Source organism: Salvelinus alpinus, chromosome 3 (assembly GCF_045679555.1).
Source record: "Salvelinus alpinus chromosome 3, SLU_Salpinus.1, whole genome shotgun sequence".
In the NCBI taxonomy this organism is placed as follows: Eukaryota; Metazoa; Chordata; class Actinopteri; order Salmoniformes; family Salmonidae; genus Salvelinus; species Salvelinus alpinus.
Window position 1 is genome coordinate 29088839 of NC_092088.1, and position 24334 is coordinate 29113172.

The window sequence follows — 24334 nt, forward strand, 5'->3', positions numbered from 1 at the left end:
TAAAACAGCATAATTCTGCAGTGGTGAGAACTGGCTAAATGTTTCACAAACTCATCCTTGTTGGGGGAACGTGCCCTTCTTGACTCAACACTGAAAATTCCCAGGTGACTTAACCTATCATCAACCATTGTTGTCCAAAGAGGGGGTTTTAATCAGTTTTAAGCTGAGAAACTTCTCTCGCAAGAAGCACTGCTGACTGGTGTAACAACAGAAAGTCAAAAGAGCTCATGGAAGACCTCTTTCCTCATCCCCATATTTTTTTTGTTTTTTGTTGCTCCTTTGCACCCCAGTATCTCTACTTGCACATTCATATTCTGCACATCTATCACTCCAGTGTTTGATTGCTAAATTGTAATTATTTCGCCACTATGGCCTATTTATTGACTTACCGCCCTAATCTTACTACATTTGCACACACTGTATAGACTTTTCTATTGTGTTATTGACTGTTCGTTTGTTTATCCCATGTGTAACTCTGTGTTGCACTGCTTTGCTCTATCTTGGCCAGGTCACAGTTGTAAATGAGAACTTGTTCTCAACTGGCCTACCTGGTTAAATAAAGGTGAAATATATATATTTAAATAATTAAGGTTCTAGAAACACAACAAAGTCAAGGAGAGTAGACGGTCTGTCCCTTCCACTTTTCTCTCTCCTATCAAGAAGTCGCTTGGTTTGATGAACCTCGTGTTTGAGGTCCTCTAATTCTGACTCAAAGGTCTGAGCTAAGGTAAACAGAGGCTCCCCATTCAAGAATGTTGTACTCTTTGGGTTGAGAGACTGGATCCCCATTATCTCGCAATTCTTCTTAGAAAAAATGCCTCTGCAGCTCAGCTGTGAGACTGTCAAGCACCTGATAAAAGATATCTCTTTGGAAACTCACCATCACTTTGGTCACTATTTTTATGTCCTATAGTGCTCATTATCAATGAGTCGTGAAATCTGAAGCTTGTTTTCGGCTGTCTTTTACACACTGTTTGTACACTTATTTTGCAGTCCTCTGCAATCTCTTCAACCTCCTTCCATAGTTCTCCAAAGTAACCCTCACTTCTGTAGTCATGTGATGTGTCTGGAAGGGCACCTACTAGATCCACAGCCCTTGCTAGGTCGAGAGAGCTTGATTGGAGAATGTCAGAAAGACATTTGGCATCACCAAGCACTTTACAAAAGATAACCAAAAGTCCTATGAAATGTAAATCTATCCGAGAAAGAAGGCCCCTTGCCTCCACTGATCTATCACCACTATTTTTAAGTGTGATATCCTGTAGCACTCCCAGAACTGCTGGAAGCCTGTCCCTCAGATTACGGCAGTAGCTCACAACTAAAGACATTTGTTATTTTTTCTTTAAATCTTTGGTTTCATCTGCAATTACACTAAAAATGTCACTTTCTTTTACTTCTCTTATGATTTCCCTTTGTACCATCTCAGCTAAGCCCTCAAGAACATTGTTCTGGATTTGGTGGCTTGTGTACTTAGCATTGCCACATGCATGCATCCTTTTCTCGATGAGGGGTCATGCTTTGCTATTTCTTCTAAGATTGTCAAAATATTACCCTTGTTGTGAGAGTCATCAGACTCTCGATGACCTCTCTGCTCTATATTTTGCATGGCATTTAATAGGAGCACACCTGCAATTGTTTTAATGTAAGTACAGTTTTCCTCCACTTTCTTTTTCCGGTCCTCATTTATGACATCTAACATTGATGAGTTGCTGTCAATAGCCCTTTTATGGTGATTCCAAGCATACATAGCATTGATATGATTCTCTGCCTTCGAATGGAGCTTAAATCCAGAATCTTTAAACAGCACTTTTTTCCAGTTACAAAAACCTGACTGTGATGTGAAGGTAGATTCAGGTGTATTGGACAGAGAAAAATGCCTACAGGTGAAACAATAAGTTGAATCTTGATTTACAGAATATTCAAGCAATGAATTATCCTCCTACCAGGAGCTGTTGAAAGTCCTGGGAAATCTTTTCAAACCCGGCTGTACAGGACCCTCTTCTCTGGATCTTGAAATGTCTTAAATACACGTTAAATAATGTGTCATATCTCTACACATGTCCTTTTGGGTGCTTGATGCATTTGGGAGGGGCTCGATGACATCTCCTGGCAGCTCTGGCTCACTGTCTTGCTCAAAGCCAGAGGTCTCTGTGTCATCCCTTGATACATCTATTACATTAAAATAACACAAGAACCATTAGTGCATAATCACAATAAAAATGCCACAGCCATCAAAACAAGAACACACATGAATCAACAACCAACATTTTAAAGTTAGGCTTAATCTGACAAAATAATCTATTACAAGCTGAAGCTAAACGTAAATTCTTAACTGGTAGATGCTCTGATCTGGTGGTGGTAGCCTTGGTCCTTGTGAAGTCTGACCACACTGACTCTGACTGGCCTCAGGTAGGGAGCTGCTCTGGGGTCCAGTGGTGATGCAAGGGATGGGGTCTGTTTGCACCTGATCTGCCTGTTTGTGGTTCTTTAAAAATAAGTCTGATTTCTCTCCCTTTCTTTTCATGCTTAATTGACCCTATGCAAAAAATAAGACAGGACATGGTTACATCTAAGGATCCAATTACCTAAATTTTAGTCCAATCTCAATCTTAACTACAAATCCACATTATCATAACTGTACCTTAAAATCAACTACCAGCCTAAGTTACTCGTTAGATGATGGCTAGCCCTACTCAGCAGTAAGTAATTTAGCTAGCTATAATTTCTTACACCTTTACGATAGCAAACATGCTATCTGCAAATTGTGGTAATATTTTGAGTAACATTAACAGATTGATTATAACAATTATTCGTTTTGAGTTCAAGTACAAAAATCTAACTGAGTTAACGTTAATGGATTTCAAATTGCTGAATACTGACAGCTGTAGCCTACAAGTTAGCCCACATTAGCTAAACATTCGTATACTGTAACTTACGACACTGCACATTATATGCGTGTATTACTAGCGCAGAGGTAAACATAATGTTAGGCTAAATTGGGAACCAATCTCTCTTATCTGATTAACTGTCTGTTAACGGAGCCAAAGGTCTACCGTTAACTTACACAGCGACTCAACTTTCGTAAAAGTTGTTCAGGAAACCTAAACCGATGCTAAACCTTAAAACTTACTTCAAATATGATGCTTTCGCCAATCGCGAAAAGAGCTTGTGGAGCTGTAAAAATATTCTATCTTTTTCTTCTGCATGTTCTTCTTATTCTTATTCTTCTGTATCTCTCAACCAACGTTAATGTTCTCCCGTCCTCGTCCTCAATTTTGATAAATGTGCTGCCGAATGTCAAAATAAATGCTTATTTCAACAAGAGGTGAAATGAGATGTCAATCAGCATCAAACTGCCAGTAGCGAATTTAATTTTGGCGTGGCACCCGGAGTGGCCAATCAGATATCAGGGATGTCCAGTGCAACCCTAGGCACCCCTCTGGTTCCACCCCTGACAACATTAGACAAACAGTCTATTTTAAACTGATAACACACAAACAATTATACGTTTTCATGTCTTTATTGAACACACTGCGTAAACATTCACAGTGCAGGGTGGAAAAAGTATGTGAACCCTTGTATTTAATAACTGGTTGACCCTCCTTTGGCAGTAATAACCTCAACCAAACGTTTTCTGTAGTTGCGGATCAGACCTGCACAACGGTCAGGAGGAATTTTGGACCATTTTTCTTTATAAAACTGTTTCAGTTCAGGATAATTTTTGGGATGTCTGGTGTGAACTGCTCTCTTGAGGTCATGCCACAGCATCTCAATCGGGTTGAGGTCAGGACTCTGACTGGGCCACTCCAGAAGGCGTATTTTCTTCTGTTGAAGCCATTCTGTTGTTGATTTACTTCTGTGTTTTGGGTCGTTGTCCTGTTGCATCACCCAACTTCTGTTGAGCTTCAATTGGAGGACACATAGCAAAATGCAAAATGTTGATAAACTTGGGAATTCATTTTTCTGTTGATGATAGCAAGCTGTTCAGGCCCTGAGGCAGCAAAGCAGCCCCAAACCATGATGCTCCCTCCACCATACTTTACAGTTGGGACGGGGTTTTGATGTTAGTGTGCTGTGCCTTTTTCTCCAAACAACTCAACTGTAGTTTCATCTGTCCACAGAATACTTTGCCAGTAGCGCTGTGGAACATCCAGGTGCACTTTTGCAAACTTCAGACGTGCAGCAATTTTTTGGACAGCAGTGGCTGCTTCTGTGGTGTCCTTCCATGAACACCATACTTAGTTTAGTATTTTACGTATATCGTAGACTTTTCAACAGAGAAGATAGCATGTTCCAGAGATTTCTGTAAGTCTTTAGATGACACTTTAGGATTCTTCTTAACCTCATTGAGCATTCTGCACTGTGTTCTTGTAGGAATCTTTGCAGGATGTGCTGAACTTTCTCCATTTATAGACTTACTGTGGACTGATGAACATCAAGGCATTTAGAGATACTTTTGTAACCCTTTCCAGCTTTATGCAAGTCAACAATTCTTAATCTTCTGAGATCTCTTTCGTTCGAGGCATGGTTCACATCAGGCAATGCTTCTTGTGAATAGAAAACTCACATTTTGTGAGTGTTTTTTAGGGCAAGGCAGCTCTAACCAACATCTCCAATCTCGTCTCATTGATGAACCAGACTTGTGGAGGTCTACAATTTTTTTTCTGAGGTCTTGACTGAAATTTCTTTTTTGGTGGCTACTCCAGGTTAGCTGACTCTGAACTCCAATTAGCGTTTGGAGAAGTCATTTTCCTTGGGGTTCACATACTTTTCCAACCTACACTGTGAATGTTTAAATTATGTATTCATTATAGACAAGAAAAATACAATAATTTGTGTGTTATTAGTTTAAGCACACTATGTTTGTCTATGGTTGTGACTTAGATGAAGATCATATCAAATTTGATGACCAATTTATGCAGAAATCCAGGTAATTCCAAAGGGTTCACATACTTTTTCTTGCCACTGTATCTAAAAACTGTAAACTCAGATATGTTTTGTATTTGCATATGTTGTAGTTTAGACCCTACTTTACATAATCTGATGTTTTTGTGTTGTGCCTGCAATCGTTAGAGACACAACATGCTCTTGAATACAGGGTGGATGTCATTTCAATCATAGAAATAGGATTAATAGAATGGACATATCCCTTCAGAACACGGCAATTTAGCTGGTACACCATTGAAATTAAAATGTTATCAAATTTTTTACTTCTAATTACTACCTCTAAGATGGCCACCTGCCCACCCACCATCCAATGTCAATTTAAATGGTCATGTCTATTCTATTATCATAGGCTATTTCTATGATTTCAATAGGTTTCCTAAGGCGGATTGACAGTATAATTTAAAACAACAGATATTCCCATTCAAGACAACATTCTTTGATGTGTGAACTTCCCACCATCTTTGTGGTACCATTTGAAAGTCAAGATTTCAATTTTATTTCCATTTTAGTACATTTATCAGCCAACACATGACACCCACACAGTATCTGTTTTGTACTATCATACAAATAACAGCAGAAGGTGCTGTTTGAATGAAATGGTATGCATACATACTAGTGGTATGTTTTATGGCTTCTATAAAACTCAATCTATTGCATACTGTTGGTATGTCTGCCTGTGTGTGTGTGTGTGTGTGTGTGTGTGTGTGTGTGTGTGTGTGTGTGTGTGTGTGTGTGTGTGTGTGTGTGTGTGTGTGTGTGTGTGTGTGTGTGTGTGTGTGTGTACGTGTGTGTGTGTGTACGTGTGTTTGAGAGAGGAGAGAGTAAGAGAGAGAGTATAAAGCTTGAAAAAAGACAGGACTGGTGCATCATGTTACACAAAATCACATAAGCATACTTGATAGGCTAGCAAGCACTCTTTGACGCAATATTCTGACTTGATTGGCCTCTTTCAACTGATTCAACTTGAAGTTGCATCATAGAGAAGTTCTATGGCAGAAGTGGATGCTGAGTTCGAATCAAGCAGCGCGTCGAGCAAAGTTGGTGAAGACGAATGTTCTGAATGGACAACAGTAGTAGCGAAAACTGGAACAAAAAGGAAATTGTCTAAAATTGGAGTGGAGGATGCGTGTATGAATGATAATGAATCTCTTATTGTTGGGATGCGTTTGTTGAGTAAGGATGCATATGTGGGAAACCCGTTTGAGGTGTTGAAAATGGTGAAGTATGCACTGGGAAAAGTGGAGTCTCTCAGAGTGACCAGGAGTGGTCTTATTCGGATTCATTGTATTTCTGAAGAACAAAGGAAGATTGCAATGAGCCTCAAAAGAATCCAAACAACAGAAGTTTTGTGTTTTGAACTTGGGAGTAGAGCACCCGCCAAAGGAGTCATCTCAGGAGTGACGACGGATGTTCAGGTTGAATACCTGAAGAAAATTCCTGGTGTAGTTAGTGCCATGCGTCTGACCTGTTGGGTGAGTGGAGAAAAATAAGAACGTCTGTCAGTCCTGTTGTTTTTTGACAAAGAGCAAATACCTACGCATGTAAAGCTTGGTTATGTAAGATACGCTGTAAGAGCGTTCGTCCCCAAACCATTGCAGTTTAAGAATTGTAAAGGATTTAGCCAAGTTTCAAGTGTGTGCAGACGGACAGAGTATATTGAAGAACGGTGTGTAGAAGGACGCCAGTATTGCAATTGTGGTGGGAATCATGATCCTGAGTTCCTGGAGTGCCCTGTCAGGGTGAAGGACATTGAGGTGGCGAAATTTAGAGCGATCAATTGAATCTCTTATGCGGAGGCGATTAAAATAATTGAGAAAACAAGTGATGCTAGTGAATATATGGTAGTGGAGGTTCCCTCCCAGGTTCGTTTATTTATTTATTCCTTTGGTAGGTTTTTTTGTGTATTTTATTCAATTTTGGGGAATCCTGTTTCCACCCCGCACAGTAGGTGGCAGGATGCACATAGAATTGTGCGATCGCCAATATGCCATAGAAGAAGAAGTAGAAGATGTAGTGGCTTATACGCGAACAGCAGGAGTGGGCGGGCTTTCAAGTTTTGAAGCTATTGGAAAGTAAAATACACACAGCACTTCAAAATCGTAGGGCACTGGGTAGGCTTTTAGCACCCGATGTGGTTGTGTATTTGGAGTTTCTCATCAACACTTGCAAGTTACTGTGGGAAAGCCACTATCCTATATGTAGGATATCGTCGTAGGATTTAGTTAATAACAGTTGAAGCCTGTTGCCTCCCGCTGTTGGACAAAACGGCATTTGCATTGCATTTTCATTCGCTCTAGCTACAGTTTCAGTGGACTTGAAAGTTTAAATCCTGAAATTTTGCTTCGCAAGCTTGCGAGCTTCCTTTCGTGAATTAAATTCGAAAGACAACCCACCTGGCCGTCTGGTAACTCGTTCAACAAACTGCTGCAGAAGGGGAATGTGGTTTGTTGACGATAGCCAATCCTTCCGTTGGCTGTTCTCCAATTGAAAAACAGGTATGTAGGCTAGATATTATGTAGCAATTGATCTGTTTTGAAGTTACACGCGGGTTTCGTGAATGAATATATACACATTTCACGCCGTACATTCATTGAGTTAGTCATTTTCCTTCATTGTAAACCATTTTTCTATAATTACATTTGCCATTTTCCAATCAAACACGTCACCAAATTACATGACTACAAATACTGCACGGTAATTTAGTGTTTCTTAATGTTGCCAGTTATGTTCTAGTAACTGTTCTGTGATATTGAAAGATGTCATTCAATTGCCTGAAAGACAAGTTGTCTGCATAGATTTTTCAGGGAGGTAGGCCTAGTGCTGTAGCCTACTTAGCTGATCTGTATATATAGGTGGGTGTGTGTAGTTTGTGTTACGCTCAAAGATCAACTGCTCACTCAGGTTGATGTTAAGGGCAAAATTGTGGTGTAGATGGTGCGAGGGATGAACAGTAATGGGTCCAGGGCTCCTCCCCCTATTTTTTTTGTAGTAACATTTTATAATGAATTTCCTACAATTCTACAGTTTAGAAAAAAACATTTAATTAACCTTTACTTAACTAGGCAAGTCAGCTAAGAACAAATTCTTATTTACAATGACGGCCTACCAGAAGGCAAAAGGCCTACTGTGAGGATGGGGGCTAGGATTAAAAATATAGGACAAAACACACATCATGAGGAGAGAACTAAGACAACAACAGCATGGCAGCAACACATAAACACAACATGACAACAACATGGTACAAGCACAAAACATGGTACAAACAGTGTCGTCAGTTTCGGGAAAATACCTGGGTAATTGAGCACCCAGCTCACCCAGGTGGTTCGCTATATCACATTTGACATTGTCCATAAGCTTGAATTTATTTGCACACAAAAAATCATACAATAATGGAAAGACCTGTGTGTTGTCCTTGTTAATGCAGACAGAGAAGAGCTACAATTTCTTAATCATAGCCTCAATTTTGTCCCTGACATTGAATATAGTTGCGTAGAGTCCCTGTAATCCTAGATTCAGATCATTCGGGTGAGAAAAAACATTGTGTGAGGAACTCGTCATCATGCAAGTAGTCAGACAAATGAAAATTATGGTCAGTAAAAACTTTAAGCTCGTCTTTCAATTTAAAGAAACGTGTCAATACTTTGCCCCTTGTTAACCAGCACACTTCTGTATGTTTTTAAAGCGTTACATGGTCGCTGCCTGTATTGCATAATGCAGAAAATACACGAGAGTTCAGGGGCCTTGCTTTAACCAATTTTCGCTGTAGTGTCCAAAACATCTTTCAAGCTGTCAGGCATTCCCTTGGCAGCAAGAGCCTCTCGGTGGATGCTGCAGTGTACCCAAGTGACGTCGGGAGCAACTGCTTGCACGCGCATTACCACTCCACTATGTCTCCCTGTCATGGCTTTTGCGCCATCAGTACAGATACCAACTCAACTTGACCATCAAAGTCCATTTGATGTCACAAAGCGGTCCAGTACTTTAAAAATATCCTCTCATGTTGTCCTGGTTTGCAGAAGAGGATGTCTTCCTTGACCCCCCCCCCCCCCCCCCCCCCCATAAATGTAACGGGAATATACCAGGAGCTGTGCCAGGCCCGCCACGTCTGTTGACTCATCCAGCTGTAATGCATATAATTCACTGGCTTGTATGCAAAGCAGTAATTGTTTCAAAACATCTCCTGCCGTGTCACTGATGCGTTGTGAAACAGTGTTGTTTGATGAAGTCATTGTCTGTATAGTTTTTGGCCTTCTCCCGCAGCATTGTCCCAGCCATATCCACGGCAGCAGGAAGAATGAAGGCCTCCACAATAGTATGGGACTTGCCTGTACTAGCTACTTGGTAGCTCACTATATAAGATGTTTCTAGCCCCTTCTTATTAATGTTATCTGTTGCTTTTATACATGTCTTACTACTCGACAGTCATCTTTATTCTGGCTCAAACTCCCGTGACTTATTTTTCAAATGGTCATGTTTCGTTTCTTAATGTCTGCGCAAGGGTGAAGGTTTCCCACGAGAGATTAATGGTTAATGTGATTGGATGTTAATTATTTGACTAGGCTACCTGTATTTGACATTGTGTTGTTTTTTCGCCGGACACTAGATGTTTCACCGGCAAAAATACAATTAAACCAAGGCTACTCAGCGCCCCCCCCCCCAAAAAAAACTCACCCAAATGTATAGCCACGTTGGAAATTATAAATCTACTGTTTGAAAATGTGAATTAATAAAATAATGTCCTTCACATTTTTATTTGCGTACCACTTCCCCAGTTTTGGAATACCTGGTCTACCGTGTCAAAAGCTTTGGCCAAGTCAATAAAAATAGCAGCACAACATTGCTTACAATCAAGGGCAATCGTGACTTCATTCAGGACCTTTAAGGTTGCGGTGACACATCCAGTTTGACATGACTTATGCCTTTTCTTGAGGGTTATATGGAGGGATATTTTGAAAACACAGTATAAGTGGAAGGATAAGTCGCCACGATCACTAATGGAGGTATTTCAAGGCAAATATTACGAAGACACAGAAGATGAAAGCTGAGTTGTATTATAATGATGCACACATGCATATTTAGAACAAGAACACACAAAAGATGAAGACTGAGTTATATTATAGTTAGAGTTTCCCTACTGTATGCCCAGTCCCTACATATACCATGGATAAAGACTGACACTTGTGTCATGTTTTAAAACTCATTTCATGCAATTCTAAACATTCTGCCCTTTTGCTTTTGAAGTGTTCATATGCTAACATGCCCCCCCCATCCCCCTTGGCAATTTCGCCTGTGCTTAATGTTGTAACATATTTACATAGTCTGGAGATTTGTGAGTCCTTGTGGCTTCCTTCTTTGTTTAGTTCCCATGCTAGTAAGACTATATCAGGTAGCCTACTGTGGAGATGTAGATCTAGTTCAGTGTTTTCTACACCCAGAACAGTTCAGTGTTTTCTACACCCAGAACAGTTCAGTGTTTTCTACACCCAGAACAGTTAAGTGTTTTCTACACCCAGAACAGTCAATCTATCAGATACTCAATGCATTGAGTAAGTCATATTTCACAATATTGTGAAAGTATCTGCAACTGCAATCAACTGAATAACACATCATTAGTATGTGGCCAATTGGTCTTAAAACTTCTCACGCCACTATTCCATGTATTCTGCTTTTGTATCAATACTGTCAAGTGCCAACTCTTCTTAACAGCTGCTAGACCAGTGCTCCATTGAATGTGAATGTCATTCACGCACCGCACTGTTGAATGGAGCCCATACACTGAATGAGCTCGACGTCATAAAAGCTACCTCTATTCTTGTTCCACCCACTGTATTGGCCTTGGCGGTGTGCCCAGAAAACTACCCTAAGTGTTTTGGTTGACAGAGCGTATACTTGGGAGTCTTGGAGAGCCTGGGTTCTCCTCAAAGCAAGGCAGAGACAAAATCTCTGCAAACAATGACTGCGAACGAGCAAGCAGGGGAAGTGTTCTTAAACACACCTGTGAAATCAAAGTTAAAGAAGCTAAAGATAAAACGGAACAAGAATGTGCTGTAGGCCTAGTTGTTTCATACTGTAGTAGTAAGATGTAACTTAAGGCAGCCATTTTGCCATAGGAGTGAAAGTTTGAGTTCCAAATGGAATGAGGCATGAGCTTAGTTGGCAAAATATTATTTTGGAATCAAGGCATTATCTGTCCATATAGCAGCTCCATGCAAACTGTGTGAAACAAGGTACAAGTAAGTGTAGTGTGTGTGTGTGTGTGTGTGAGAGAGAGTACTGTGCACAATGTGTGTGCAGGAGTTAGGCTGGTTTTGTGCAGTAAATTGCTGTCAAGCACTTGTGTGTTATGTCATCATGATGCTGTAGTTAAAGATATGCATCTTTTTTTTGCTGGATGTGCCTGTGTGTAGTTCATACATGCTGAATTACTCTCATCTCAATTAGCCACAAAATCCCAAGTTTGAAAGCAACTGTTTTATGGAAGCTGTGCTGTGGCATTTTACCTACATCTCCCCACATAGGCCAGCCCCCTAGACATTTGAGTTCTAGCCGATGAGATTCAGCCCCTCGCCGTTTGAGTGACCGCTAGTAAGAATCACACACACAGACGAGCGAGAGGGGGAGCAATGACGTGGTGCACATTATCTGCAAATTGTTCTATTACTAAACTGCCTTTATCACACTGCTATTACAATTCTTATTTTTACTCTGACTGTTGGTCGTTTTGTAGCTACACTGTGGATGTAATGGTATTTGAGGCAGACTCATTTCTATCATGGGTAAAGTAGACACATCTCTGACAGTACTAGTTATGTCACAACAGGCCTTCCGGCCATATCATACCCAACCATCGGCTGGAGTTAAGCAAGAAGGGGAGAAGAATGTTGATGGGTGTCTTGATATACCACATTGTGTTTGGGTTTTAAAAAAAAGACCTAGTACATGCGCATACAAGGCCACGATTTCATAAAGACATGCTGCCCCAGAGAGAACATTCCAGCTCAAACAGCGGAAACATTTCCCAAGCAGGGAGCAGCACTCGTTTTCTCAGACTTTGTTTCTCTGTTTTACCCATCCTTTTATTTTGACCATATAAATGGCATGGAGACTCCAAACAAGGTGACATTGACTGCATTGTTTGGCAGTTAAGTGGTAAGTGTCATCACTCAGCTGAACGTGTGACTGTGGTCCTGGGTGAGGTTGGGTTGCGTACGCAGGTATCTGTCACTCAACAAAGGGGGGAATAGAGAGGATGAGGGTGGCTGGAGAGCCCTATGTTGGATAAAGCTTGGTTTGGCAGACCTGAAGTGCTCCGCTTAGATAAGGGGGTATTGAATTTGTTTGATGTTGACAGCCCTCACTTTGCAATGGGGTTGACTTGTTGCTCAAGCCATATTGCTATTGACACTGCTAACATTCCGGTCCCTGACAGACAATGTAAAAAAAAAAAAATGGTTTCTGTGAGGACACTAGATGAAGTTAACACCTCTCCTTTGGGAGATTAAACCTGTCTAACCTCATCCACTAATATCCTTCATTCACATTGTATGACACAAGGTTGCAAAGGGTCGGAACATTTACATGGGAAGTTAAGCCCTGGAATTTGGGGAATTTTGCTTAAATTCATAAAAGTTAGCTTATAAGTGGACCTTTTTTGTGGCATACACAAGGCAATTCTAGGTCTTGTGGCATATTTTGATTAAATGATCCCCAATTCAATGGAATTGCAACCCTCTGTATGCACAGTGAATTCTTCCTTCACATGTGCAGTGCACTCTTCCATCACATGTACAGCTGATTCTGAAGATCTTGCACACTAATGAGATGCTATTGAACCCACATTACTACACTGTCTGAGACAAGGACTACATGCTTTCTGGTAAGTTTTGATTACAATATTGGGTGGGGTGAATATTTTATATGGCATGCATGATTTTTTTCATCAACTAGTAAATAGTTGTCTACAGCAAAGTGTGTTTTAAATCATTTACAACTTTTTTAGCAGAATTTTTTTTCTGCTAGTTAGTTTTTGCTACCATGTGGGTTTTAGCTTGCTTGAGCCTGCTAAATGAGTGTTAATTCACCTGTTTCCATACATGTTTCATTTTAAAACATTTATCTTATGAAGGAGTTGTTTAATCTAACTGCTTAACTATTTATCTGTATGTGGAATTAAACTTAAAATTGTAAAAAAGTTTATCTTTTACAGGAAAATGCCACTATCTGATGTATGTGAAGAATGCAACAAAGATGCAGAATCATCTGGCCAAGTGCATAAAGTTCCCTCAGCGCTCACAACAAGCAACCTCTGACAAAAGTCCCTCTATTTCTATTCGAGGTGAAAATGATGAATCAGACACCTTACACGGAACCCAAACCGGCTGCGCGCGTGCGCCATCGTGCATAAATGTATTTCGTCTCCCCACACCAAACGCGATCACGACACGCAGGTTAAAATATCAAAACAAACTCTAAACCAATTATATTAATTTGGGGACAGGTCGAAAAGCATTAAACATTTATGTCAATTTAGCTAGGTAGCTTGCACTTGCTAGCTAATTTGTCCTATTTAGCTAGCTTGCTGTTGCTAGCTAATTTGTCTAGGGATATAAACATTGAGTTGTTATTTTACCTGAAATGCACAAGGTCCTCTACTCACCAATTAATCCACACATGAAATGGTCAACCGAATCGTTTCTAGTCATCTCTTCTCCTTACAGGCTTTTTCTTCTCTGGACTTTATATTGTGATTGGCAACTTTCATAAATTAGGTGCATTACTGCCACTGACCTCGTCTTTCAGTCACATAACCAATGAGGAGATGGCATGTGGGTATCTGCTTCTATAAAAGCTATGAGGAGATGGGAGAGGCAGGACTTGCAGCGCGATCTGCGTCAATAGAACTGACTTCTATTTTAACGCTTGGCAATGCAGACGCTCGTTGGCGCGCGCAATACAATTATTTTGCAATGCTCGCGCACGTGACGCAACTGGTTAACCTCTGATGCTCACAGGCAATGTGCATTGGAAGAGATTTCAGAATGTTCTTCGCCCAGCATACATCCCTCCAACCAGACATGCTTGTTCTACTCATTTGCTGGATGCAGAGTTCAAGTGAAGGTCTAGCAAATCATAGAGAAAGCAGACTGTATTGCAATCATCTCTGATGGGTGGTCGAATGTTAGTGGGGAAGGAATAATTAACTACATCTCCACATCTCAACCAGTATTCTACAAGAGCACAGACACAAGGGACAACAGACACACCGGTCTCTACATTGCAGATGAGCTGAAGGCAGTCATCAATGACCTTGGACCACAGAAGGTTTTTTCACTGGTGACAGACAATGCTGCAAACATGAAGGCTGCTTGGTCTAACATGGAGGAGTCCTACCCTCACATCTCACCCATTGGCTGTGCTGCTCATGCATTGAATCTGCTCCTCAAGGACATCATGGCACTGAAAACAATGGATACACTTTACAAGAGGGCCAAGGAAATGGTTAGGTATGTGAAGGGTCATCATGTTATAGCAGCAATCTTCCTCACCAAGTAAAGTGAGAAGAATAAGAGCACCACATTGAAGCTACCCAGCAACACCCGTTGGGGTGGTGTTGTCATCATGTTTGACAGTCTCCTGGAGGGGAAGGAGTCTCTCCAAGAAATGGCAATATTACAGTCTGCCGATATGGACAGCCCCATCAAGAGGATCCTCCTGGATGTATTTTGGGTGAGAGTGGTAAGCAGCCTGAAATTCCTGAAACCTATAGCAGTAACCATTGCACGGATTGAGGGAGACAATGCCATCCTGTCTGATGTTCAGACTCTGCTTGCAGAAATGACAGTGAAGATGAGGCCTCAGAGTCTGATGTTCAAGAGGTGGACATTGACGAGGTCCAGGGAGAAGACATGGAAGCCTGAGAGGAAGACGACCAAAGCTTTACATCCTAGACTATCATTTTACAGATGTATGTTAAACGTTTTTGGGAGATGCGATGGATCCTTGGGGATCATTCAATATTCCCTTTCTTTTGGTGTTCAGTGGAATCATCCCATGTGAAGTCAACTCATTTTATTCAAGTTCAATTTGTAACTAAATTGTTCTGTCTCCATATGATATGGTAAATATATCCAATGCAAAAAAACATCTACATTTTAAATGGTATTAATATTAATTTGTGTGTATTTCCATTAATTCAAATATATTTCCACAATATTTTCACCTCTGACTATTCCCCAAAATGTGCAACCCTAATGACACCTGACATAAACATTGGCTGGCTTTGATCCATTGCCATCAGGCTGAAGGGCCATTAGTGTACCTACATTAATTCAAGTATGATGTCAAGGATGAATAGCTAGTAACTATACTGAACAAAAATATAAGTGCAACATGCAACAATTTCAAAGATTTTACTGAGTTAAAGTTCATGTAAGGAACAGTTAATTGTAATAAATTCATTAGGCCCTAATCTATGGATTTCACATAACTGTGCAGGGGCGTAGCCGTGAGTGTGCCTGGGAGGATGTAGGCCCCATCTACTTGTGACCTAGGCCCACCCACTGAGGAGCCAGGCCCAGTCAATCAGGCTTTATTACCGACCAATATACTACTCAGTATCATCAACTGTCTGGGTCACGATCCCGCAGGTGAAGAAGCCGAATGTGGAGGTCCTGGAGTGGTTACACGTGGTCTGTGGTTATGAGGCCCGTTGGACGTATTGCCAAATACTCTGAAACAGTGTTGGAGGTGGCTTGTGGTAGAGAAATTAACATTCAATTCTCTGGCAACAGCTTTGGTGGACATTCCTGCAGTCAGAATGCAAATTGCACACTCCCTAGACTTGAGACATCTGTGGCGTTGTGTTGTGACAACTGCACATTTTAGTGGCCTTTTGTCACCAGCTCAAGGTGCACCTGTGTAATGATCATGCTGTTTAATCAGCTTCTTGATATGCCACACCTGTCAGGTGGATGGATTATATTGGCCAAGGCAAAATGTTCACTAACAGGGATGTAATCAAATTGGTGGACAACATTTGAGACATAAGATTTTGTGCATATGAAACAATTCTGGGATCTTTTATTTCAGCTCATGAAACATGGACTAACACTTTACATGTTTCGTTTATATTTTTGTTCAATGCATTCAGAAAGTATTCAGACCTGTTGACATTTTCCACATTTTGTTACAATACAGCCTTATTCTAAAATGGATTAAATTGTTTTCCCCACCTCATCAATCTACACACAATACCCCATAATGACAAAGTAAAAAAAGGTTTTCAGAAATGTTTGCAAATGTATTAAATAAAAAAACAGATCACATTTACATAAGGATTCAGACCCTTTACTCAGTACTTTGAAGCACCTTTGGCAGCGATTACAGCCTCGACTCTTCTTGGGTATGATGGTACAAGCTTGGTCACGATCCCGCAGGTGAAGAAGCCGAATGTGGAGGTCCTGGAGTGGTTACACGTGGTCTGCGGTTATGAGGCCCGTTGGACGTATTGCTAAATACTCTGAAACAGCGTTGGCGGTGGCTTGTGGTAGAGAAATTAACATTAAGTTCTCTGGCAACAGCTCTGGTGGACATTCCTCCAGTCAGAATGCAAATTGCACACTCTCTAGACTTGAGTGGGAGTGTGCAATTTCTCCCATTATTCTCTGCAGATCCTCTCAAGCTCTGTCAGGTTGAATGGGGAGTGTCGCTGCACAGCTATTTTCAGGTCTCTAGAGATGTTTGATGGGGTTCAAGTCCATGCTTTGGCTGGGCCACTCAAGGACATTGAGACTTGTCCCGAAGCCCCCCCCCTGCTATGTCTTGGCTGTGTGCTTATGGTCGTCGTCATGTTGGAAGGCAAACCTTAGACTGGGGGGCGGAGGTCCTGAGCGCTCAGGAGAAAAAGTGATATTTCCTGTTATAAATTAGCAAATATTTTCTAAAGACCTGTTTTTGCTTTGTCATTGTGGGGTATTGTGTGTAGATTGATGAAGGAAAAATTTATTGTATCCATTTTAGAATGATGCTGTAATGTAACAAAATGTAAAAGTCAAGGGGTCTGAACTTTCCGAATGCACTGCATGTTATAAAAGCATAGTATATTGTACATGCAATAAGTTTAAAGTTGTGGATGGCCACAGGAAGATCAGAATCATTTTTTATTCCGAACGGCACTTGTACTTGACTGTACAGTCCAAGAACAGTCGATTCAATACAGTACAGTTGAAATCAATAACCCTGGTTATGCCTGTATTACTTGATAGTTCAGAAACAAGTGCCCACTGGATATTCAATTGTCAGTAGGCACTTTGAGAATGTTTGAGTAATCATATGCAACTGGTAATTTAAAGATCATTTCCTGGATTGTGAGGGGCTTAAATGAGCTCAAAACCTAATTTAAATGCCTTGATATATTACATAGGAATACATTGTATATTGTTCGACTGCACAATTAAAAAAAAAAAAGGTCTAACTGCGACCTTTTAAACAAATCCCCCGACCCATCCTTTTTCCTCAGCAGTCAACGGGGGTGGGGAACCATAATGGCCGTCTCGGCAGGCAGTTTCACTCTGTAAATATTTACAGTGAGTGGAGGGGATGTGACAATATGAGCAATAGGAACTCCCAGGGGAAGGGTGCTTGGGTTAGCCAGGAGGCTAATCTCCTCGAAGACATATTTGTAAATCTCGCTAGTAGTTTGTGGACATTGTAAAGCGGCCACTCTCTCAAAAAGAAGATAAGCTAATTTGTCCTGTGATTTAGTATATGTGAAGTGTGTGAATTCAGTAATTGATGACACAGTGACATTGAGCATATGTTGACAATCAGTCCAACTATGATTTGAAGTGTATATATCTGGACAGCATTTCCGATACAACGAGCGACACGAAGACTAATGTGCCAGGGTCTGGCTGCATATGGAGTCATAGTAAAAGCCTTGTTTGGGTCTCTGGATTGTTCTCTGTTGAAGTACTGCAGTCCATACATGACACTTGAAAAAACATTGTAGTTGACTGGACAGAATGTCCACTTCATCTAATTGGCCTCTCATTCATACTTGGGTCATTATCCAGCCAATCATCATCATAAACTTTTCATAAGAGGGCACAAACTCTGAGGTAGCTCTGGTGGCGATGCAAATGATAGACCCTTTTATTTCCATTCAGGAAATCTCACATTACAGGAGAAACTCCTGCATCAGCCTACGTATGTTTCCAGTTTCTACATAGTTCATATTTAGCAAGTAGGCTATCTGGTTTTGTTTGTGTTAATCCCACATCTGGTAATTCCTTCCTTTAGCATGTAGTTGAGCTGTGGTTGATTTTGTAGCATTTTGTTTTATAAAAGTCAACTGTTAGGCCTGGTCCCATAAAGGTTCAGTTTGTTTTACTGTATCTCTGGGCCCTAACCCATCAACTGCAAAGTAGACTATCAGGTAGAAAGTAGGCTAGCTGATTTTGGTGCGTTGTCCAGAAGGGTTAAAATCTGATGTACTGTATCTCTGGGATTTACTAACCCATCCCCCTCTGCCTGTACAGAAGACCCCCTAACGGCGACTCCTCGTTAGAGTTCCAGCAGTCCAGATGGTGTCTGGTGGATGCCCCGAGACCCCATGAGTTGGATAGGCTGGATGAATCATTCCACCTCGCTATGTCCCCCCCCCTCCCCACACTATCCGCCTCTTTCTTCCTTCCTTTCCTCTCTCTCCCTCTCTGTCTAGATGTCTTTGTCCTCTACAGTAGGCCAGACTGAGGCTGTAAAGTGACATTCCTCTACATCTAACCTGAGACTGTTGCGTTGACGTAAGCTAATTTGACGGTTTCCACATAGAGAGCATTTTAACGTGGTCTCTTTTTTGATATCCTAGAGTAACCACCTTTCCAATTTAGTCTGTCAGTTTTTCCAATCTGCAATGCAGTTTCCCCAAGGGGTGCTCTTGGGAATCACTACCAGGAGAGTGCTTATATCATTTGTATCAACAATATCACTGTGATCCAAAGAAGCGCATTGTATATAATTAAAAAAATTATTTTTATAGATTGACACTTTTAAAACATACTGGAGTAAGGAGTCAGTTCGTTTGTCAATTTTAGTGTTGAAGGCTACCAAGGATGTGTATGTACAGTAGATGACTGACGGGGCTCTGTTTTGAATCCACCACGCCTCCATCTTGGCACTCCCCCCACCATTGTAAAAAAATATATATATATTTTGGAAGCTATAGAAATACATTTTATTAATCATTACTACATTTGTTTTTGCCACATTTATTATATTAAACACCTTAATGCATATTTTAATTATATTATGTGAGCTGAACTTAAATATATTAAAACATTTTCCTTGAAGTATACTTTTTTGAAAGTTCTAATGTTACTGTCTCCACTACAACAAATTTAGTTAAATACATGTAATTTTGTCCTTTAACATTTTAATTGAAATACTGTAGAATTCCTTTCATTATTATGGAGGACTGCTCCTTCTGGGGAGTGCCAATATGGCTGACCGGTGGTTTCAAAGCCTGTCATTTGCCAGTACACAGCATCAGCAATCCAGGGTTTATATAAGTCATTGAAGGCTACTCAAGCCAAGGTAACCCAGTGCAATTGTTTTGGGGACAAAGGGTGTTATTTGATGAAGGGTGCGGACGTGTGTTAGTAAGATACTACATTGCTCTCATAAAGACTTCCTGTGTGTCTACTCTGGCTGCAGTAGCCCTTTGAGAACAGTCCAGCTGGGCACGCCACGCATGGTATGAGTTTGTCTGAGCGCCGGTTACGGGGAATTCCCGATCTGTCAGTCTGATAATGGACACAAAAACACACCACCCTTCCTCTTTGATAATACAGTGCCTTCAGAAAGTATTCACAACCCTGGACTTTTTCCACATTTTGTTGTGTTACAGCCTTAATTTAAAATGTATTAAATTTAGATTTTGTCACTGGCCTACACCCAATACCGCATAATGCCAAAGTGGAATTAGGTTTTTAGAAATGTTTACAAATGAAAAATAACCCCTATGTTATGGCAAATAAGTTAAGGATTAAAAATCTGTTTAACAAGTAACATAGTTTGCACTACTGTTTAACATGATTTGAATGACTACCTCATCTCTGAACTCCACAATGATCTGTAAGGCCCCTCAGTTGAGCAGTGAATTTCAAACACAGATTCAACCACAAAGACCAGGGAGGTTTTCAAATGCCTCTCAAAGTAGGGCCCCTATTGGTAAAGCAGACATTGAATATCCGTTGGAGCATGGTGAAGTTATTAATTACACTTTGGTTGGTGTATCAATACACCCAGTCACTACAACAATACAGGTGTCCTTCCTAACTCCGTTGCCGGAGAGGGAGGAAACCCCTCAGGGATTTCACCATGATAGGAGAAAACTGAGGATTGGATCAGCAATATTGTAGTTACTCCACAATACTAACTTAATTGACAGAGTGAAAAGAAGGAAGCTTGTACAGAATAACATAATTCCATAAGCACAGACAAAATTCTAGAGGAAAACCTGGTTGTCTGCTTTCCACCAGACACTTGGAGATGTCACCTTTCAGCAGGACAATAACCTAAAACGCAAGGCCAAATCTACACGAATTGGTTACCAAGAAGACCGTGAGGGGTCCTGATTGGCCGAGTTACAGTTTTGACTTAAAGACCTGAAAATGGTTGTCTAGCAATGATCAACAACTAATTTGACAGAGCTTGAAGGATTTTGAAAAGAATAATGGGAAAATGTTGCACAGTCCAGGTTTGTAATGCTCTTAGAGACTTACCCAGAAAGACTCACAGCTGTAATTGCTCCCAAAGGTGCTTCTACAAAGTATTGACTCAGGGGTGTGAATACTTTTTGTAAATTAGATTTCTGTATTTCATTTTCAATAAATTTGCAAACATTCCTAAAAACATGTCTTCACTTTGTCATTATGGGGTATTGTGTGTAGATGGGTGAGTAAAAATATATATTTAATACGTTTTGAATGCAGGTTGTAACACAAAGTGTAATAAGTCAAGGGGTATGAATACTTCCTGAATGCTCTGTAGGCCAGCAGGACGTCTGTGTGTCGTAATGCACTGTATTGCGTACTTCTGTGTGGTACTTTGTACCCTTGTCTACAGCACAGTGTCTATGTGCTGCTGTGCAGATACAGGCCCACATATTTTTGTCTGTTTTCAATTCATTTCCTTCACGTTTGACTAAGGCAAACAGAAAGCCGGAAGACTGGGACAAAGGGGATCACTAAGAAACCAGAGCACAAATCGAGGAATAGAATTTAACAGTGCTTTCCCATTGGGTGTGTCGTGTGTAAACCACATTACCACAGTGTGTATTTGCGAAACAATAGCCATTGTCTCTCAAAGGCACTCCTGAGGAATTAAAGGAAGCAACCCACTTTTTCAGTGTAGCTACAAGCTTTCACTGTATCAGTAAATACAACAGAACCCAGTCAGTTTAAATATACATAACTTTACAGTTATAAAGGCAAAATGGAGTTGAGGGGCATGACTAGGCTTGGTTGTTATGTCAACAGCAGACAGTGGGTGGCTGGTTAGTCGGTGGGACTGTGTGGGTTAAAGGGATCTGGCTGGGGAGGAGTGTGTGTGTCTGTGTTTGACCGATTTGCCTCAGACCTTGTTTTTACCCCATCCTGCGCTCCCCTTTCAACCTCCTCACCCCCCGGTATCACCAGACAAGAGCCTCTTGGCACCCTGGTGACTCATGCCCCACAAAACAGAAAATCTGCCCCCACAACACCCCCTTCCCTTACCCCCCCCCCCCCTCTCCCTTCCCCTCTCTATTCCCACCAACTAAAGCACAAGGAAGGGATGAGTCACATCAATAAAGGGGCCTGCCATGCAAAACCCGCCCAAGCTGTCAGCGTTCCCTTTAAAGCTCTTTATTAGCAGAATAACCTCGTGGAGGAGTGGATACTAGTGTTAAAAGTTTCTGCAATTGTAATTAAGCCCTCGTTTTGCCGATGATGGCACTCTGGGCCCTTAAACTGCCATACGATGAGCATCAGCCTCTATGGCTTTGTAATGGGAAACACATTGGTTTTCCAGTATGCGGTCTATTACGGTATGGGGTGGAAATGCATGGCACCATGGCCCCGCCCCTATGGCGTTTTTCGCCTGTGGTTGGTTAAATAGTTTTGGCCTAAGCTGCTGCTTAGCACATGTAGATGTCAGATAGCGTTATTGGATTACGGGCTGATGACCCATACTGAGCTTCGTCTCCTCTCGCTGCCTGGTCACATGACCCGTCTGGATTCGCATACTGCTAGAAACGGGACAGGAAACTCACACACTTTTGCTGCTGTCCGGAGATGTGCGTCTGCCGGTCTTAGTTTGACACTTTTTCCTTAACGTTATTTTCAACTAGAGGCATAGTGTAGCCTACAGGAAAAGGTAAGGCTATATTTTTCATAAGATACTGTAATATCTCAGTGGCGTACCCTATTTCTCTCACTCATTTTATTCTCCTCTCTGTGGGTGCTTGCACTTGATGGCAAATCGCTTTGACTTGCCACGGGTGAGAGACTTTTATAACGGAGACTACTGGCCTTGCCTGTTTGCTTGCTGTCTTCAGCAGCTGAACACTGGCACCTGGTTTTCTCACTGTGGACAAAAGTTTCCACCCTCCTCCCTCAGGAAGAATGTGAATGTCAGGAGCTGGCGATTTTGTTTAACTGGCTCTTCCCAGGGTGCAAAGGGAAGGAAGCCTATGCTTGAATGTCTCTATGGGGTCGTTCCACTACAAAAGGCACAAGAAAGACATTTTCGACACCCACCATCTCCGATTGTTCTGAAATCGTTTCTGTAGTTTGGGAACAATTAGCATTCCTGAAACATTATTTTGTTGAAATATTTGATCTCTGAAATTAAGTTGAACTTTTTTTTTTACATACCCAAAAGTAACTGCTATTCATGTGTAATTACATGATTCTGACATGCCAAAACTTGGTATCTTTGGAAAGAAGACATCTGGGAGATAATAATAATAAGAAGAAGAAGATAGAAGTTACGTAGTTCAGAATACACAAGACCAAGCACACACAAAATAATTTTTTTTTATTTTTTTTTAAAAGTTATCTTTCATTGACAAGTTATAAGTGAATTAATGATGCCCAGACCTGGAAACGCATCAGATGGCTTCCACAACATGCGAACGATATCAGAAAAATGGAATTGATAGACCTAACAACTAGAAATGGGCAGATGTTTTAGTAAGTTGTGTCAGGTGTGGTTACGGGACGTTTCCAAGTGTCCCTAACCTCTCCAAAGTGGCATATGTCTGTAAATTAGAAAATTCCAGTGATATTACATATTTGCAATCCCTAAATGTGATTTGTTCAGTATAAAAACAATTTTTTTATCAGCCTCACTCAAACATTGGTGTTATAGAGTATCCAGGGTACATTCAAGTGTCCTTTCAACCTCCAAAGTTTCCGAATGTGGTAATTTCTGCACAGTGGATGTGCCTAAAAGTTATTGTTAACTATAAAACTACATTTCTTGTGGTGGTGTCGGGACATTCAGGGGTTATCCAAGTGTTTTCTCAACCTCTTCAAAGTTCCTGAACGTTTAGCCCAGGCATATTCAATGTATTGGTCCCACATACAAATGAACTGTTTACAAAACAATATTAAAGCAACAGATATACATAAAGATATATAAACATTTCTTATCAGACACACACTTGTTTACACACGTCCTTCACTAAAAGTGGTGCAAAAATAGAAATAAACGGAACTATTTACCGATGGTGTTCGTTTTACATCCCAGGTGTAGATGATTAGATTTCACTTTCACTGTAGCTTGTGCATGTCGTGATTAGTCTTTGAAGCAGTCCCTCTCTGCCAGGAAACACACAGCGAACTGGCATTTCGGACAGAAGATCTGGCATTTAACCCCCTCACCTGTGTTTTGTGCAATGCTTGCAGTTGTTCCTTTTGGCATGTGTGTTGGATAGTGGCACTCACCTTGAGTGGGGGGGGGGATTGTAATGGTTGTGAGGTTGCTTGGAGCCCCCAATTCAACCATTTCCAAAACCAGCTGCTCTCGGCCAAAGCAAAAAGGTTGGCCTTCCATCTGCTTGTGGAGAATGAAAACATTTACTGTAGCATTGTTCACAAAGTAGTAAAAAAAAAAGTATTCTACCACTTCCTGGTCTTGTGGAGGCTACTACCAGGTCGACACCCCCCATGCTGCCATTGTCCCCATTCCTGTGAAGGACTACATTCTTCCTTTTTCACCCTCCTTGAGACATGGTTGTTGAATGCCTTATGCTGTATGGTGAGCATGGTTACTTTCCTAGTGTCCTTCCATTTCACAAAAAGCAGCTTGTTAGTCCTGATCCAATGTATGGTCCCCCTCTCCG

At 41.0% G+C, this 24334-nt stretch overlaps 1 protein-coding gene and 1 long non-coding RNA gene across 9 annotated transcripts in view; one reads left to right on the forward strand and one right to left on the reverse strand.

The window, feature by feature from the left end:
* Positions 1-1384: 1384 nt before the first annotated feature.
* On the reverse strand, positions 1385-3360 carry LOC139570525 (uncharacterized). Its single transcript, XR_011674094.1, has 2 exons — positions 3131-3360; positions 1385-2169 (listed from the first exon to the last, which is right to left on the reverse strand). It is a non-coding gene; the product is annotated as an uncharacterized lncRNA (long non-coding RNA).
* A 3653-nt stretch (positions 3361-7013) lies between these two features.
* svild (supervillin d) overlaps positions 7014-24334 on the forward strand; it is a 105363-nt gene continuing 88042 nt past the window's right edge. For 2 of the 8 annotated variants that reach the window (XM_071392459.1, XM_071392460.1), the window contains exon 1: positions 7015-7442. The gene's annotated coding sequence lies outside the window, so the exon portion shown is untranslated. Of the gene's footprint in view, positions 7443-22214; positions 22363-24334 lie in introns of those variants that run through there. The other 6 variants (XM_071392461.1, XM_071392463.1, XM_071392462.1 and 3 more) reach the window with 4 other exon arrangements.